General features: G+C 37.7%; 1 long non-coding RNA gene across 2 annotated transcripts in view; it reads right to left on the bottom strand.

Annotated features, from left to right (window-relative positions):
* LOC125268787 overlaps positions 1 to 16,779 on the bottom strand; it is a 63,992-nt gene that overhangs the window by 29,410 nt on the left and 17,803 nt on the right. For both annotated transcript variants that reach the window (XR_007184966.1, XR_007184967.1), the window contains exon 2: positions 2,920 to 3,009. This is a non-coding gene — a long non-coding RNA (uncharacterized LOC125268787). The remainder of the gene's footprint in view (positions 1 to 2,919; positions 3,010 to 16,779) is intronic.

The following is a 16,779-nucleotide window of genomic DNA, read 5'->3' on the forward strand; positions in this document are numbered from 1 at the left end:
CACATTGATTAGGGCAAATCATATACTGTAGATTATGAAAATGAAAAGCTGGCGATTCATCTCAGCATTTACATGAAAACAAGGCCATGCTAATCATGTGGAAATCCAGTATAGTGATGTATCTCGAAACCAAACAAAAAGTCATAAATCTAGAAATTAAAATAAACATGCACTGTTTACCTGCTTGATAATGAATGTACATCTCTCATAAAGATGTCATACATAGTAAGTGTATGTGTATAACCTAGCGGTTTGAACCAAAGCAATATACTGGAGGCTAAATAAGGATTGCAAACTATAACTTAGAAGATCCAAGTTCAAATCCCTGAGGATCTTCCCAACTCTGACCACTAATGTTGTGTCCTTGAGTGAGGCACTTAACCCCTGACACTAGCCCAGCACAGTTCCACCCCCTGCACATCTACATATTCCTTTGTATATATAAAATAAGATTGGGGGGGAAAAAATCCACATATTTTTTAATTAAAATAATTCTAATAAAAATACAAAAACAAATCTAATAAATCATTTTCCACTCCACCCCATATGTTGTAAATATTACAGTATTTTATGTTCATATGCACGCACACACACACACACACAGCCTCTGCACACATGCCCTTTGCTGAACCCTGATCCATGTTGTTACCAAGAGACAGTGTTTCAGACAATAGAGATCTATGCAGGTCCCAGTGGGCCTTTTGAACAGATATCTCTGTTAGCTGTCCATCGTGTGCCTGTCTCAAAGGCCCTGCTGACTCCAGGTCAGTGTGCTCATACACACATTTATCATGTAATTACCTTGTTTGGGCTGAGTCTCTGATCTTAGGACATCATTACCAGTAATTACAGAACATTTCACGCCTCTCCTCTCACACAGATGGGGTTCCAGACTCCCCACACAAAAGGAGAGTGGAGAGAGGGTCATTTTTTTCATTCAATCTTTTTTCCCCAACCCTTTTTTTAATCCCTCATCCATCGTACCTCTTTAAACGGGGCTCATTGGCAAATGAATTGAACCATATGTGTTCAGTAGTTAATGTAGTGCCATAGAGTCTGGTAGATGGGGCAGGGGTTTTCAAAGATACATAATAGCATAATGATACGTACAGTGTTGATATCAATATTGTTAATCATGTCATAGATGTTTAATTAATGTTAATCTCAAGCCAAAAGTCAGATGTTTCTTAACAATAGAAATCATTGTCTGTTGAACAAGGCAGGGGTTTCCATTACAAACATACTTGTTAGAAAATACTGATATACTAAACAATATGTTTATCAACATTGATATTAAACTAAAATAGTTAATTTCGAGCCAAATATAAGGTGTTTGTCTTAACTAACAATACAAATCATTGTAAGAAAACTTTATTTACATGCATTTCCATACAGGCAATACGTGCATGCAAACCAGCCTGTGAAGAAAGACTTTGAATTTAATATTTCTCACTTACATATGCTGAATTTGCATGTGTTGTTTATTATCCTTTAGCATAAATAGCAATTTTTAATTGATTATTTTTTTCATTATATTATTTTTTATCTGTTGTGGTCATTCTTCACAATCCAACAGTCTTCTGTCACATTCTTGATCATATCTCTATGCAAATCCTTGACACCTTTAGCAAAGTTATGGATTATATTTCCGTGTTACAAGGCCCACATACACAGTTAAGTAATGGGGAATTCCATACATTTCAGCATAAAACAATGTCATTAATCCATCCACAACATGTTTTTGCCCTACATAGTCCGCATATAAATTACCGCTCAAACAGCGGTATGATTTTTTAAAATAAACCCTTAAGGCCCGTTCGCACCAAGAACAATAACTATAAAGACAACTATAATGATATCTATATTAGTATCCACATCAGCAAACGATAACATTCTGTTTATTATAAATGCAAGCTGCAGTTTTGTCATCCGCTGCTTTAAATGCTTGAGTCAGGTGGATTCTGATTGGCTGTCAAAAAACCCCAAAATCATTCTGAAAGTGATTCCAAGGATATGGTTTCTCTGTGTTGTTATCGTAATAGTTGTGGTGTGGACCCTGATATTCTTTTATATTTAGAATGTTTTTAGAACTGTATCTTTACAGTTATCATCCTTGCTGTGAAATGTTACTAGAATTTAAAATAATTGTTTTCTATTTAATATATTTCAAAATGTAATTTATTCCTATGATGGCAAAAATTCATTTTACTCCAGCCTTCAGTGTCACACGATCCTTTAGAAATCATTCCAAAATGCTGCTTTGGTGCTCAAGAAACATTTCTTATAATCATCAGTGTTGAAAATAGTTGCGCTGCTTAATGCTTTTGTCGTAACTGATACATTTTTATCAGGATATTGCTAACATTATAAATGTCTTTACTGTCACTTTTGACCAATTTAATAAGTCCTTGTATTCATTTCTTTCAAAATAAAAAATCTTACTGACCCCAAACATTTGACTGGTAGTGTGATGCGTTTGCAATTAGATATGGAATAAAGCACCATACATTTATCTGGGAGATGACTGGAATGAAATAACACCAGTGCGGTAAAAACAGATGCGAAGTCGTCTATTTAAACCGTTATTAACTACTGAGTCTGTCTGAACGTGCATTGAACTGTTCACCTCAGGCAGAATAACGGCAGATGTGGTCTGTGTTGAGACTGTGTGTGAGAGAGAGGGAAAGAAAGAAAGAAAGGGAGAGGATGGGGGTCACATTAAGCTGTTGTGACCCTCACATGAACTGGGGGTAGACAGATCACCCACTTAGCAGGTGCAGCCTACAGAACTGCAAAACAGGGCTCTTCAGTACCATATTCAAGATGTGTATGTGTGTGTGTGTGTGTGTTTGTGTTGGTTGGAGCATCTATTCTGAATCCATTACCCCCAAGGTCTCCCCTCTACATTCTTACAATTACCTGTGCAAGTGAAACAGGTGCGTTCTCAGGTTTAAAAGGGAGGTCCGAGCCACTTAGCTGTCGGGGGGAAACCTTGAGTGACACTTTGGCCTGGCAGAAACAAAACAAAACAACAAAAAAAGTAAAAAAAACAAGCTAAGACACCAAGTGAGAAAAAACAAGATGAGAAACTAAACTGACAGTCCTGTTTAATAGGAAACAAATTGCTCTCCACTTTCCTGTGACACAGATAGCAGCCCATTTATGCCTGTCCGGCTTTGTTGGGAACAATTGGGAGGAAGTGGTGGGATCCCGAACAGGGATTGGTTTCAGGCCTCGCTGCCCCTCATACTGCTCAGAACAAGCCCCCCGTGGTAAAGCAGTTCAGGTGCGGCTACATTCAGGGAGAATGGAAGCGATGGTTATGGCCCAAGCTGGGATTGGAGGGGTTGGGGGGGGTGGATTGCCGGGGGGGACTTGGTGGATGAATAACGGTGTTGTTTGGATTCACAGAGTGAAACAGTAAAAGAAAGAGCCTGTTCACATTGGCATCTAGTGTCTCAAGCTTTATTTTTCTCACTCACACACAAACTTTTCCTTTCCTATGCACGCACTTGCATTTATCCGCACATACCCGACTGATATATCCATATAAACCTCCTATATACAAGACAGTATCATTTGTATCTGCATGTGAGTGTGTCGAGAGTAGTTAGGGTTTCAAGAGTGAGGGCCATGTTTCACTAGGTTGATTCTCAAAGACATCTTTGAGTACAGGAAACACACAGTCCCCCCCTCGGTGAACCTGGTCCTGTGGGACACACACTCACACTCCTATGTATGTAACCTAGGCTGTGTGTACACCTGTTTTACCAAGGCTGGGAACGTATTGACCTCACCTCTGACCGGCCACTATCTGCCTGATAACTGATCACATGCATCCACATCACAGAAGCCAAATGGCCAGTTCAGTAGCTGAGATTAAGATCGTTTCACTTTACATTTCCATCATTGTATTACCTTTCAAAGACAATTTTCCTCCAGCTTATAACCAGAATCGTTTCCTCACAATGAAATACACTGACACTGTGGGCTCCTGACGTGTATTTATTGTAATTGACTGCCTCCAACCATGAAAAGCACTATATTTTGGAGAACTACAGCCTGCGGAGCGCAAAGCCTCACTGAGCAGCCAACTAATGGGAGTTAATCTCATTTTCTGTCAGCCGGCTCCCAGGGGTCAGGGTTTAAGTGCTTAGGTCAGAGGTCCTATGAAAAGAAAAAAAAAGATAAGCCATTTCAGAAAGGATAGTAAAGTTGGATACAAGTCCATTTTAGAATATAGTGTTTCGCGGTTTTCTACAGAGGTTGGTTTTGAATATTATTATTCAGTGTCTTATTCAGTGTTTGTTTGCATATCCGGTTATGGTTCCTCAGCAAGATGCAAATAAATGGTAATTACAAAGTATAGATATGCTAAAAGAGTCTTGCTTATTTACACAACAGATACTATGCGTTGTCATGCTATGTCCGCTGTAAAGTTGGCGCACGGTAAATCCAGGACTTAATTGTTATCCTCTCTGCAGCTTAAAGAAAGTGATATCCCTGTGACCGGTGTGCCATCTGATTCCTGACCATGTACATTTGCACTCATTTTCCTAATTTTATCCTCTCCACCTGTTTCAGCCTCTGCACTTTTGTTGTAACTCTTTAAACATTTGAATAGCTCTGCGTGCATAAACAGAGAGAGGAATGAATAGATAGAATGATAAATTTACAAACCTCACACTGGGGTTTTGCACAGATAGATTGAACGGCTGATAATGAACCAACTTTCAAGGAAACAGAATTACAGTGGAATGCACGGTACTTTACGGATGTAAACTGAGTACTGTGTGGAAATAACACATTCTACTGTTGTATATTTAAATGATCAAAAGTGCTTTGCATCAAAGCAAATGATAATATTTTAAGGAAATCTCTGTGTTAATATGAATAATGGTCAAAGCAATTTCAACAAGTGGGTGGTTTGATAAAATGCTTTCCCTTATGGGGTCCTGTCAAGTCCCTAAAAATAGGATTAACTTAATTTAGATTTGAAAAAAATGCAACCCTTAAAAAAAACTTTAAATGAACTGTATTCACACAGGTGCGCATGAAACACTGCTGTGTATTCTTTCAAATGTGTTTTTGCAGCCATGTTTAATAAGCTAAATTTTTAAGAAACACAACAAAGTGTATAGCTACAGTGACACCTATGTGTCATATGTGGAATAACAGAAGAAAATAGATGCATTAACTTATACTTAGTTATAGAAGTAACAATTTTAAATGTCTGATAATTGAGATTTTCTGCCATTTTTGGTGCATAAAATATAAAAATGTGAAATGTGTCAAACAAAATACAAATTCAGCATATTTGTGGGACTAAATCCATTTCAGAAAGTTGACGAAAAAGAATGATTTGACCAAGTTGGAAGGAACAAAGCAGATTTCTGTCTGGACCCAAATGGCCTCTTATAACAGAATTTAGCTGATTCTAAATAGCTGAAATGACTGTACAATTGATCTAAGAGGCATCCTTCACTCTTTCACCATTCTCAAAGGCGGATTATATGGGGATGTGGTTCTTTCAAAATATTGCCTCCGTTTCTCTTTTAACAAGGCAATTACCCTGTCAGACACACAGCCGTATCCACCCACATGAACGGACTGACGCACACACATACACGGTTTCTTTTGTCAATTAACCTCTGTTTCAGCCCAGCCAGGGGAAGAGAGCCCCTGTCAGTCTTTCAGTGCATGGACATTCTTCTAATAAACTTGGTTGACAGTATGATCAGATTGTGCTGCTTGCCAGGTCGCAGTGGTTGGCAGATTGAAATTTTTGGTGATAACTTTGCTCAGATTACTAATTGTTGGAGCATTTTTATTTTACTATTAGTTCCAAAACCGCAAAAAAAAAAAGGCTTCTATTTGCTCAAAGTAGGCAAAAACGCACTTGAAGAAACCTATAAAAATAGTTTACACATATTACAGTATCAAGATAATTTTTTAATAAGATCTGCTGCATCATGCCAGAAAAGCTCCTCTGTCTTCTTTGATCTGACTCCAGCTTTGATTCTGTCTCTGCATGTCCGAGACCGTAAATGGGTATTTTATGAACGCTCCCTAATTATATCCCTCATCAGCTTCAGTCTGTTTGTGGTGAAGGGTCACTGTAAGCCTTTTGTACTTGTATCAGATCTTCCTGCTCTTCTCAGCCTGAAGAATGACAAATATTTACCTCCCTTACGCTCATACAGGCCTACACACACATTATATGTATTATATGACACTGAGAGAACTAGACGAGACTTTATAATGTGATATGACTTAATTTTGAGAGCGCAGCGATACAATTTCATCAAAAACCTTGAATTATATCACAAGCTTAAGAATAAGCACTAAAAATTGATTAACTTCCTCTCCTCTTTTTCATATTGTGCACAGTCAGAGTGCAGAAAGCAGCGTTGTACGCCTAAATAAGTGCCTGTTGAAATGAACCTCATAGGAGCACACTTTATCCCCTCCCTTTCCAGAAGAAACGCCTGCGGGGAAAGGTAATAGCATCCGGATGGCCTTAACTAAATATTCAGATTATCCTTACCTCTCATCATCACCCAATCAATCAACACTACCTGGAAACGTGTGTGTGTGTGTGTGTGTGTGTGTGTGTGTGCGCTCTGTGATAGCAGGCCAAACAGCTCAGGCACAGGGCATAAGCCCTTCTTGGCTACATTGGTCCTCTGTTTCCATGGTAACTGGCTTGCCACAGTAAAGAGCAGAAGGAAATTAAGATTATCTGATTAAAAGTTCAAAGTTGAAACCCATAGAAAACAAAATGGAGGGGTGAGTCATCGTCTGAATAATACGGCAGACCTAAAGCCAGTTTGAGTGGGCTTTTGACTTCAATGACTTGGTTCCAAGTCTAATATCGAGTCGTTAAAGGGATAGTTCACCCAAAAAGTAAAATTTATGTCATTATTTACTCATGTTGATCCAAACCTGAATGATATTTTGCACTTTACAAGTGTGTGAGAAGCTATTTTATTTTTAAATTTGACTTTCATACAGTGAAAATCAATGGGGTCCAAAACAACAATAATAAATTATATAAGCAAACTGCTTTTTCCCCCAACAAATTAAAAATTAAAAGACTTCTGTGTCTTCTCACACACCATCTAAGTTCAAACTATCTTCTTTTGTGTTATACATAAGAAAGAAAATCGTAATGAAATTTTTTGGGTGAATTATCCTATTTACCCATATTTTTTGCTCTGGATAGCCTGGAAATTAAAACGTGAAATACGGTGCAACAGCACATCTTCGTTTATTTTATTCCTTGGATGACGTGAATGATGTGTTAAGCAGTTTGTGTAACACCCGACGGGCCTCTCGCACACCGTCCAAGTTCAATTTGCAACCGACACCTCGCATCTGGCCCTTTCCTCCGCGTCCTGCCATGCCAATTCACTTTGCTGTCGGTCTTGTTTTACAAAAAGAGGCTTTAATGCAACTCAATTCACAATTTCCTTCTTGCGCCCTACTGTAGAGGATACGACCCCGTCTCCCCGCTTCCTCCCCCTCTGCCACACACAACAGTGTGCACTATTAAAGACGAGAAGAATTCAGATAAGCGTGGCATTAAACTCAATTTCAGATATCCTCAATCCCCCAACCCACAAGCACCAACCCCCTGCTCTAACTTCTAATCTTCCTTAACTGCACAATAATACTTTATTTATCTGGAAGGGGTGGGTGGAATTGTCCTTAAGCAAGATGTGGTAGCACTTTACAGTATGCATTTCACACAAGAGCTAATCCTCTGGGAGAGAGAGAGAAATGGTTTGCCTTTTTGGTGAAGGTAAGACTATCCTGACTCAGGAGTAGGAATGCTGAGCTTATCTGCCTGCGGTTTTAATGCGTTTTGAAATGCTATGACAGATTAGGTAAACAGTGCATTTGATGAATTGGAGAAGAAGTCAATTGGCCATACAGCGTAGCGTTCAATCCTCGCACAACACAAAAAGCTCTTTCTTACGCTCTGCTCCTCTACTTTCCAAAGGCTTAGAGATGCTTCCTACCCAAATCTGATTTCCCTCACATTAACCTCCAGAAGGGCAGGTTACACTAAAGCTGTAGACACTTCCGCAGGTGGAGAGTTCAGGGAAGAGACATTTTTAGTTTGCCACACTGAATCGGTTTCAAACCAGCCTCAGTTATGAATGAGTGACGAAAAAGATTTTACAAGAAATTATCTTTGACAGTACAAGCCATTCAGTAGTGAATATTAAACAAATTGTTTTTCTTTTTCAACAAATTGTAAATGTAATTGATGTAATATTATGAATGCAGCCAAAATAACCTGTAAACTAGAAGAAAATTCAGTTCCGTTGTTGCCCCTGCCATGACCCTGAAACTCAGCGTTGCTGCCATGAATGACTTTATATCCTCAATTATCCAGAATTGGTGTACACCTGGGTCATTATATAAAGACCTTCATTATGGCACTCGTTCGCGTGCGTGTTTTGCATTCCACTGCACTGTTTCTTAAAGGGATAGTTCATCCAAAAATGAAAATTATCCCATTATTTACTCACCCTCAAGCCATCCTAGGTGTATATGACTATCTTCTTTCAGACTAACACAATCAGAAATATATTGTAAAATATCCTTAGTCCTCCAAGGTTTATAATGGCAGTGAATAGGGGGGCACATTTTGAAGTCAAAAATAATGCATCCATCCATAAAAAAAGTAATCCATACGACTCCAAGGGGTTAATAAAGGCCTTCTGAAGCAAAGCAATGCGTTTTTGTAAGAAAAATATCCATATTTAAAATTTTATAAATTCAAATAACTAGCTTCCGGCGGACGACCGTACACAGAATGCGCAAGTCAATTTGCAGTGGAAGAGTATCCCATGACCTGACACACAATGTAATGATGAATGCGGAGGCGCAGAGGAGAGAGCAAAACAAATCACTGGTCACAGATTATAAGTCTAAAACGATCATTTTTAAAGACAAATTTTGCAGGATTTCGATATAAGAGAAGAGGAGCTTAAATTTGTTGCACAGCGGTATTTGATTGAACCGTGGGAGGCGTCTAAGCTAACAATACTCATACATCCTGTGTCATACATCGCGTCTGAGGATTACTCGTTTGTCGCAAATCGGCTTGCGGATTCCGTGTACGGTCATCTGCTGGAAGCGAGTTATTTGAATTCATAGTTTTAAATATGGATATTTTTCTTACAAAAACGCATCGCTTCGCTTCAGAAGGCCTTTATTAACCCTCTGGAGTCGTATGGATTACTTTTTTTTAATGCATGGATGCATTATTTTTTACTTCAAAACACGGACCCCAATTCACAATCATTATAAAACTTGGAGGACTAGGAATATTTTTAAATATATCTCTGATTGTGTTTGTCTGAAAAAAAGATAGTCATATACACCTAGGATGGCTTCAGGGTAAGTAAATCATGGGATAATTTTCATTTTTGGTGAACTATCCCTTTAATAGAGTGCAACAATTAAGTTTCTGAAGTAAAAATCGTGATGGTAACATTAATTGATGGTAACACTTTATAATAACATTCAGTTATAAGTCATTTATAAATTATTAGTTAATGATGAACTAATCATTTTCAAAACATGGCTATACATTCATAAATGATTAATAACTGATATGTTAGCTGTTTATGAATGTTTTATTAATTCGGTTATAAGTCACTTATAAGTTATTAGTTAATGATGAACAAATCATTTACAAAACATGGCTATACATTCAAAAATGATTAATAAGTGGTATGCTAATATTTACCAATGTGTTGTTAATTATCTTTAAAAATGTGTAAATCATGAAATAAATCAAACAGATCATTAGTAGATGGTTTATAAGTTATTAGTTGATATATTATTTATCACTTATAAATCATTTAAGTATTTATGTCAAAATTGTTTTAGTATCATTATCTCAATAATCAATTCTTAATCATGAGCAAATGATGAACAAACCATTAGTAAATGATCAGTATATGATTTATCGATGAAGTTGTAAGCTGGTCTGTGTTCAAAAGCACAAACATGCAGGTATGCTAAAGCACTATTTTTAAGAAGAGTAATTTATTTGTTTTGAGGTGGATAAACATTTATAAATGCCTTACAGTCAGGTGATTCCAGTGGGTTATGTTAAGGCCGGAACACACCAAGCCAACGGTCAGCTGTCGGGCAGTTTTTCTTCGTCGGCCAACTAAGTTTTCTCAGTGTGTTCCACACCGTCGGCTGAAGTTGGTCCTTGTCGGCTTTTTTTTGACCGATTCGAAATGTTGAATCAGCGTTGGAGCTCGTCGGTCCGTCAGGCCATCTGATCATTCTGATTGGCTGTTCAGATACTGCCACCTGCTAGCGTTGGTTTGGTGTGTCAGGCCAACTTTGGATACAGGCGCTGCCGACGTGAGCCAACCCTGCAATCTGCTTTTGTCGCCACTAGTTCATCGGCGTCGACTTGGTGTGTTCCGGCCTTTAAATCCTTTCACTCATCAGCACAGACTTGTGGAGTGTGTGGGATCTAGTGATAAAGTCAACCTCTGAACCAGTTTTACCTTCCACTGAAGCTCACATCAGGTGCACAGAGTTAAAGACTCCATGTGTGTCAGAGAAGACAGCTGTCTTTACCCTCACCAGTCATCACTAACACTGTAATACACACTACAAAGTGTTCAACACGTTATAGATGACATGTAAACGCATGAATAAATAATTTACAAAGCTTTCTGCATCCCCTAATCTAAAGTGTAAACTTGTAAATGTGATACACATCATTTGCAGATCTTTATAAATTATGTACAAACTGCAATTTGTAAATTTACCATTTATTTGCCATATTCAAAGGTTCTGTTATCAGTTACAGGACATAAAAATCTATACGAATCCCTTATATGATAATTAAATTCTAAATATTTTTTATGCAAATATATTTTTTACTATTATATAGTTATCTTTGAGCCCCTAACTCACCCCATATCTTAAACATGACCACTTTTTAGCCACTTCACAAAAATAAAAACGCAATATAGATATATTTACAGTGACTGTTATCTTAGTTAATATACTATTGTATAAAAAGGATCAATTTAAGCTCCCTACTCCCCCACCCTATAACTTCAAGCATAACTATTTTGAAAATATAGTGTAAGTGTAACAGGCAGATAAATGTACGTTAGTCAAAATAATTTATTTAAAACATTACAAAAAGCAGTATAAAGAACAGACAAAATGACACGTGTGCTACATTACCAGTGTTCTGACAGTAAGACAATTTTCTGTGAGTTACAGAATGAAATTAAAGTGTTTAATGGCTGCAAACATTCCCCTGAACTTCATTTCCATCCTCCAAAGCGTTGAGCTGCATCTCAACTCAACACAGCAACTCCAATCTGGCAAGTCTATGGTGGTCGCAAATCACAAATGATAGCCAATAAGGAGTGAGGTTTGACGTCACTGCCGCAAACCTGTGTCATAGAATTTTGAAAGCTTTAATGGATGAGACAGTGGATATGTTCGATTATTAATGTATAATGATTATATTACAGAAAAAGAATCTTTTTCTCACATGGTGGTATCGTTCAACTTCTGAAGACTAAATGCACAAAATAATGGACTACGTTTATGATCAGTTTATGGTGTGTTTTCATGTTATGGTGAGCAGCTGTCCCATGGGAAACAAAATAAAAAATAAATGATTAAGTGCTGATTAAATGGTGGCAGACTGTTAATTTATTTTTTTAAACATTTAAAGTTCAGGCTTGGGTAAAGTGATGGAATGAGATGGATAATGTCATCTATAACATGTTGAACACTTTGTAGTGTGTACTGCAGTGTAAGTGCTGACTGGTGAGGGTATAGACAGCTGTCTTCTCTGACACACATGGAACTCTGTGCACCTGATGTGAGCTTCAGTGGAAGGTAAAACCGGTTCAGAGGTTGACTTTATCACTAGATCCCACACACTCCACAAGTCTGTGCTGATGAGTGAAAGGATTTAACAACCCACTGGAATCACCTGGCTGTAAGGCATTTATAAATGTTTATCCACTTCAAAACAAATAAATTACTCTTCTTAATAATAGTGCTTTAGCATACCTGCATGTTTGTGCTCTTGAACTTGATCATATACTGATCATTTACTAATGGTTTGTTCATCATTTGCTCATGATTACCAATTGTTTATTATATATATATATATATATATATATATATATATATATATATATATATATATATATATATGGCTTATAGCTCTTTGTTTTATCTTTTTTAATAATCTACAGCAAAAAAGAGGGAGCTTTGGTGACATCTAAGCAAATATTTATTTACTTCAATTGTAATTTCTCACTAGGAATGACATCAGAAGTAGGTCAAAATGTACATTTACACACAAACCCTCCACCAACAGCAATTTTTAGTCGCTATACTATTTTTTAGCTCAACTATTATGGAATGGAACACAGGATTGTGGGATATCAAAGGCAGTGAAGGATACATCTATGCTGCCTTCAAAAATACATCAAAAAAAGGTATCTCAGGAGAGAGGATGTGACATGATCGCTGGATTCGGATTTACTGTTTATGGCAGAAATAGGAGTAATATACTTCTAGCACAGTTTAAAGCAGTTGATCAATCGGAAGCAACAGGGGTTAGGGCAAGTTTCAGTAGCAAGTTTGCAGTAGCAACTGTGTATCTGGGTGGATTTTTTTTATTTTTTTCCATTTTAAAAACACTAGCTTTGACACTGTTTTTAAGCTATTTCTGTTTTTTTGCTTCTTTTTTTTGGAGCATGTCCTAAAGTGCATCTCGAGTCAAGACCACTGGTGTTTCTACTATTCATCAGAGCTGCAATGGTACAATTTAACTAAATTAAAATGAAGGAAAGAACTTGTACTTGTACCTTAGGGCAGCTAAAACAAAGGAACAAATTAATAATGTTAATAAAAGTTTCCCACAAATGAATCATGCAAACTAATTCTTGATTTGTAGATATCTACTTTTTATTCTGCATGTCATGTGCGGTGCTCCGACCGTAGTGTAAAAAAAAGAAAGAAAAGTTCTGTGTAAACACAGAAAACTCTGTTGAGACATATTAAAGATTTATCCCCCAACGTTTTGTTTTGAATTCCTTTATGGGGGATTCCAACTTCTAATAGTGGGGCTCAGACCATGCCAAACTACCCCATAATTCACACCTTGACCTTACAAAATTAATACTTTTATACAAAGTATTTGGCAGAGTTGACTGCCCTCTCTGTCTGTCTCATATACGTCAAATAGATAATCCCCCCAAATATCCCCGAGCAGTGTGATCTCTTCTTTCGTCTTCTTCTTACCCTAACCTTCCTTCCCTCCTTTAACCATCCCCTCTATGCCATTCATCCATCCACAGGACCACGTCTCTCCTTTTCCTCCTCTAATCCTCTTTTAGGACATTACCTGCTAATAAAGACACTAAGAGGGGAGAGAGAGAGGACAAAATATCATCTTACACCCAGTGGCAGATTCACTGATCAGGCTGTTTCACCCGAGCACAGATAAACAGATGAAGAGAGACACAGAAAGACATTTGGCAAGAGAAAAGATCCAAAATATCTATATCATGGAACTCTACTCCAAGCGGTGAAGTCTACTCATAAACAACTCAAGTCGCAGACTAGCAAACAGTAAATTATTATGTCAAGACAAATTTTGGACACACTACTCAAAATCTGGAACAGTTATGATGCTTAAGAGTTGCCAACCTTTCTATTTTTTCCTCCTCAATAGTTAAATTACAGATTTCCGTTCAATATAGTTCCGTTCTCCATAGTTCCAACAAGCCCGGTGTTCAGAAGGACGATCTCTTTCACATTCTTGCCTGATCTGCTTACATTCCTCTGCAACACTTGAAAGGTCATCAGAAGGATCTCATTGTGTTTAGCTAAGAGGCCTTACTTCCCCTTGCAAGCTGCTCACACTGTAACAAGAAGTTCATTGATGTTATTATAATGTTTTAAAGCGAACGCTGGCAGAACTAATTTGACTAATAATCTGACAAATTCTTTAAAACACATTTTTCTTTCTTTGCTGCTTCCTGTCTGAATGAAGTAACTTCCCTCTGAGATGGTGTAGCATAGTATTTAATGATCTCACCCAGAATCTGAAAGGTTAAAACACACAAAGAGCAACTATCACACCATTGTGCCCTTTGAGCAAGACATTTATGCTCTGGTTGGTCCAGCATTATAATAAATGTACTTTAATATGTTTATCTAAATTCAGCTAAATAACCAAATGTTAAAACAGCCTAATTATTTGACAGCTGAGTAATGAGTACTAATTAGCAGTTGCCCTGTGCACACCATACACCAATGAGAGAGCCTTGGAAACTAATTTACTGGCAGTAGAACATAAAAACATGAACTGGCCCATACATTTTTTTTGTTTTGTTTTTAATGGAAGTAAAATAATATATTTTGGAGAATGTTTCAGCTGTTTTGTCCATATTATCAAGTTTTGTCCAATTATAAATGGTGTTAAAGGTGCTCTAAGCGATGTCACGCATTTTTAGGCCATAACATTTTTTTGTCACATACAGCAAACATCTCCTCACTATCCGCTAGCTGCCTGTCCCCTGAACACACTGTAAAAAAACGCGGTCTCTGTAGTCGCCACAAGCTCCGAAAACGGCAATAAAAACAAACTGGTGCAGCCTGGACCACGAAACATAATAAACATGCTCCAGCCAATAACCGACAAGAATGATTTTAAATGCGCGTTCATGACTGTTTCAGGAAGCACGGAGGGAAGGGGGAGGAGGAGGAGGAGGGAGGGTCTAGCTAGCCTCTGTTTTGTTTGACAACACTTTGAACGTCAACAGGAAGTTACTCCACCCAGGATCGCTTAGAGCACCTTTAATTGTATGTTCTTTGTGAAGCTAGGAAGTTTCAGCTCCATTGACTTTCACAATACGGACAAAAACAGCAGAGACATTCTTCAAAATATCTTCTTTTGTGTTTCGCAGAAAAGAAAAAAGTTCTAAGTATGGAACTATATGAGGGCAAATTATTATTATTTTTTTTTTATGATTTATCTCATTAAACTCAGTTGGAAAACAATAGTGCCCTGACAGTCTTGCTAAACATGACAGATTAACCCTGACTGTGACCTCTGTGGACAGACCAAACAGCACTTATACTCTGCCCCCTGGGTCTGTGCCCAGACAATGCACATAGGCATTATGGGATGCTGATGATGTGTTTATTATGTGTGCTAAGAAGTGATGACAAACTTGTGGGACAAGAATTGTTTCAGTAAAGGTCAAGCCCTCCCTCTAGTGGTAAAAAAACAAGGAGCTCACATTCAAACATCTAGAAAAGTAAGCAATTATTCAAATGAAAGCATATACAGTACCATTTGTAAGTAGGGCCAAACTTAGCAATACCTAGAAGCTGATTAAGCCAATTAGTCCAACAACCATAACAGGACTGTTTTCAAACAAAATTAGCAGTGGACAACACCACAGTGCAAGCTGGGTATTGGGAAGAAGTTGGGGGAAATCCCAGGTAAATATGTTTATTTGAGGAGGGCCCCATTCCTGTCTTTGCCTAGGACCCATAAATAGTAAATCCCCATCTAATCAAATAACAACTAGGGTCAAAACATTTTCATCAGGAAAGCATTATGCTTGTGAGGTGAAGACTAGACTTTTGTTCAGTCTGGGCTCCAGCCGTAAGTGTCTAATCAGTTCAATCACCACAGAAAATAAATTGGCTATATCAAAATAAAGATGAAATGCCTCAGAGACAATCACAGACTATGCAGTGCATACATAATAAATAAACAACCACCCTCAAACAAACAGAAACTGACAATAAATAAATATAATTTTGCCTTCTAAGTTTTAATCAAGCTAAAGCCCAAAGCCTAAAGCAACAGAACTTATTACAGAAGGACTGCAGGCAAACTTTTAACCAGTTTAACCACCAGATGGAGCCACAAACACACACAAAAGAACCTGACATAAAAAGACCCATTTGAAACCAGCAACAATACATTTGAATGAAATCTAATCACAGATCAATTGCAGTATTGCAGAATTTGCAGGCTTTTCCTTTTTTCTGGACTCAAAGCAGAAGACCAGAATATTTTACAACCTAAATGAGCTGAATTAAATAATCAGAAGTGATTCTTAAATGTTTGAAATACAGCATTTCACCAGACAAACTGGACTGTGAATGCAAGCCTTACATCACATGCAACAAGCAACACAATAATAAATCTAGCAGAATCATTCAGCAGTGGAACCAGAATGCAATGCATCTAGTCCACAGGGTAGCATTTCAGGGTTTTTACCATGCAGATCATGTGTACATTACACACGTTCACAGGGTTTGGGGAAATTAGAGTGCACACAAATCTCAGGCTGTGTATTCTGGGCATTAGAAACAATAGCATCATCTAATTAGACACCATTACCATCAGTATAATCCACTGAAGCACAAAATGAAATATGTACATTCAAATGAATGATTTTGACATCCTCCTTGCCTTGGGCTCGGTCAACCTGTGCTTCTCAGTGTTTTAACCCATGCCTGGATGAACGGATTGTCAAGTTTGAGAAAAATATATAAGCAAATTAATATAAAAGATCAACAGTTCAATGAAAAAAATCATGAGGGTCCCTTAGCAAAGCTATACAGCCTTTGTACCATGTAGAAACATGAATTCAGTGGACCAAAAGAACATGATGTCCTGTGGCAAGAATGATACCAGTAGTTCAACATCAACAGAATCACCAACGT

The sequence above is a fragment of the Megalobrama amblycephala genome, linkage group LG5 (assembly GCF_018812025.1).
Source record: "Megalobrama amblycephala isolate DHTTF-2021 linkage group LG5, ASM1881202v1, whole genome shotgun sequence".
In the NCBI taxonomy this organism is placed as follows: Eukaryota; Metazoa; Chordata; class Actinopteri; order Cypriniformes; family Xenocyprididae; genus Megalobrama; species Megalobrama amblycephala.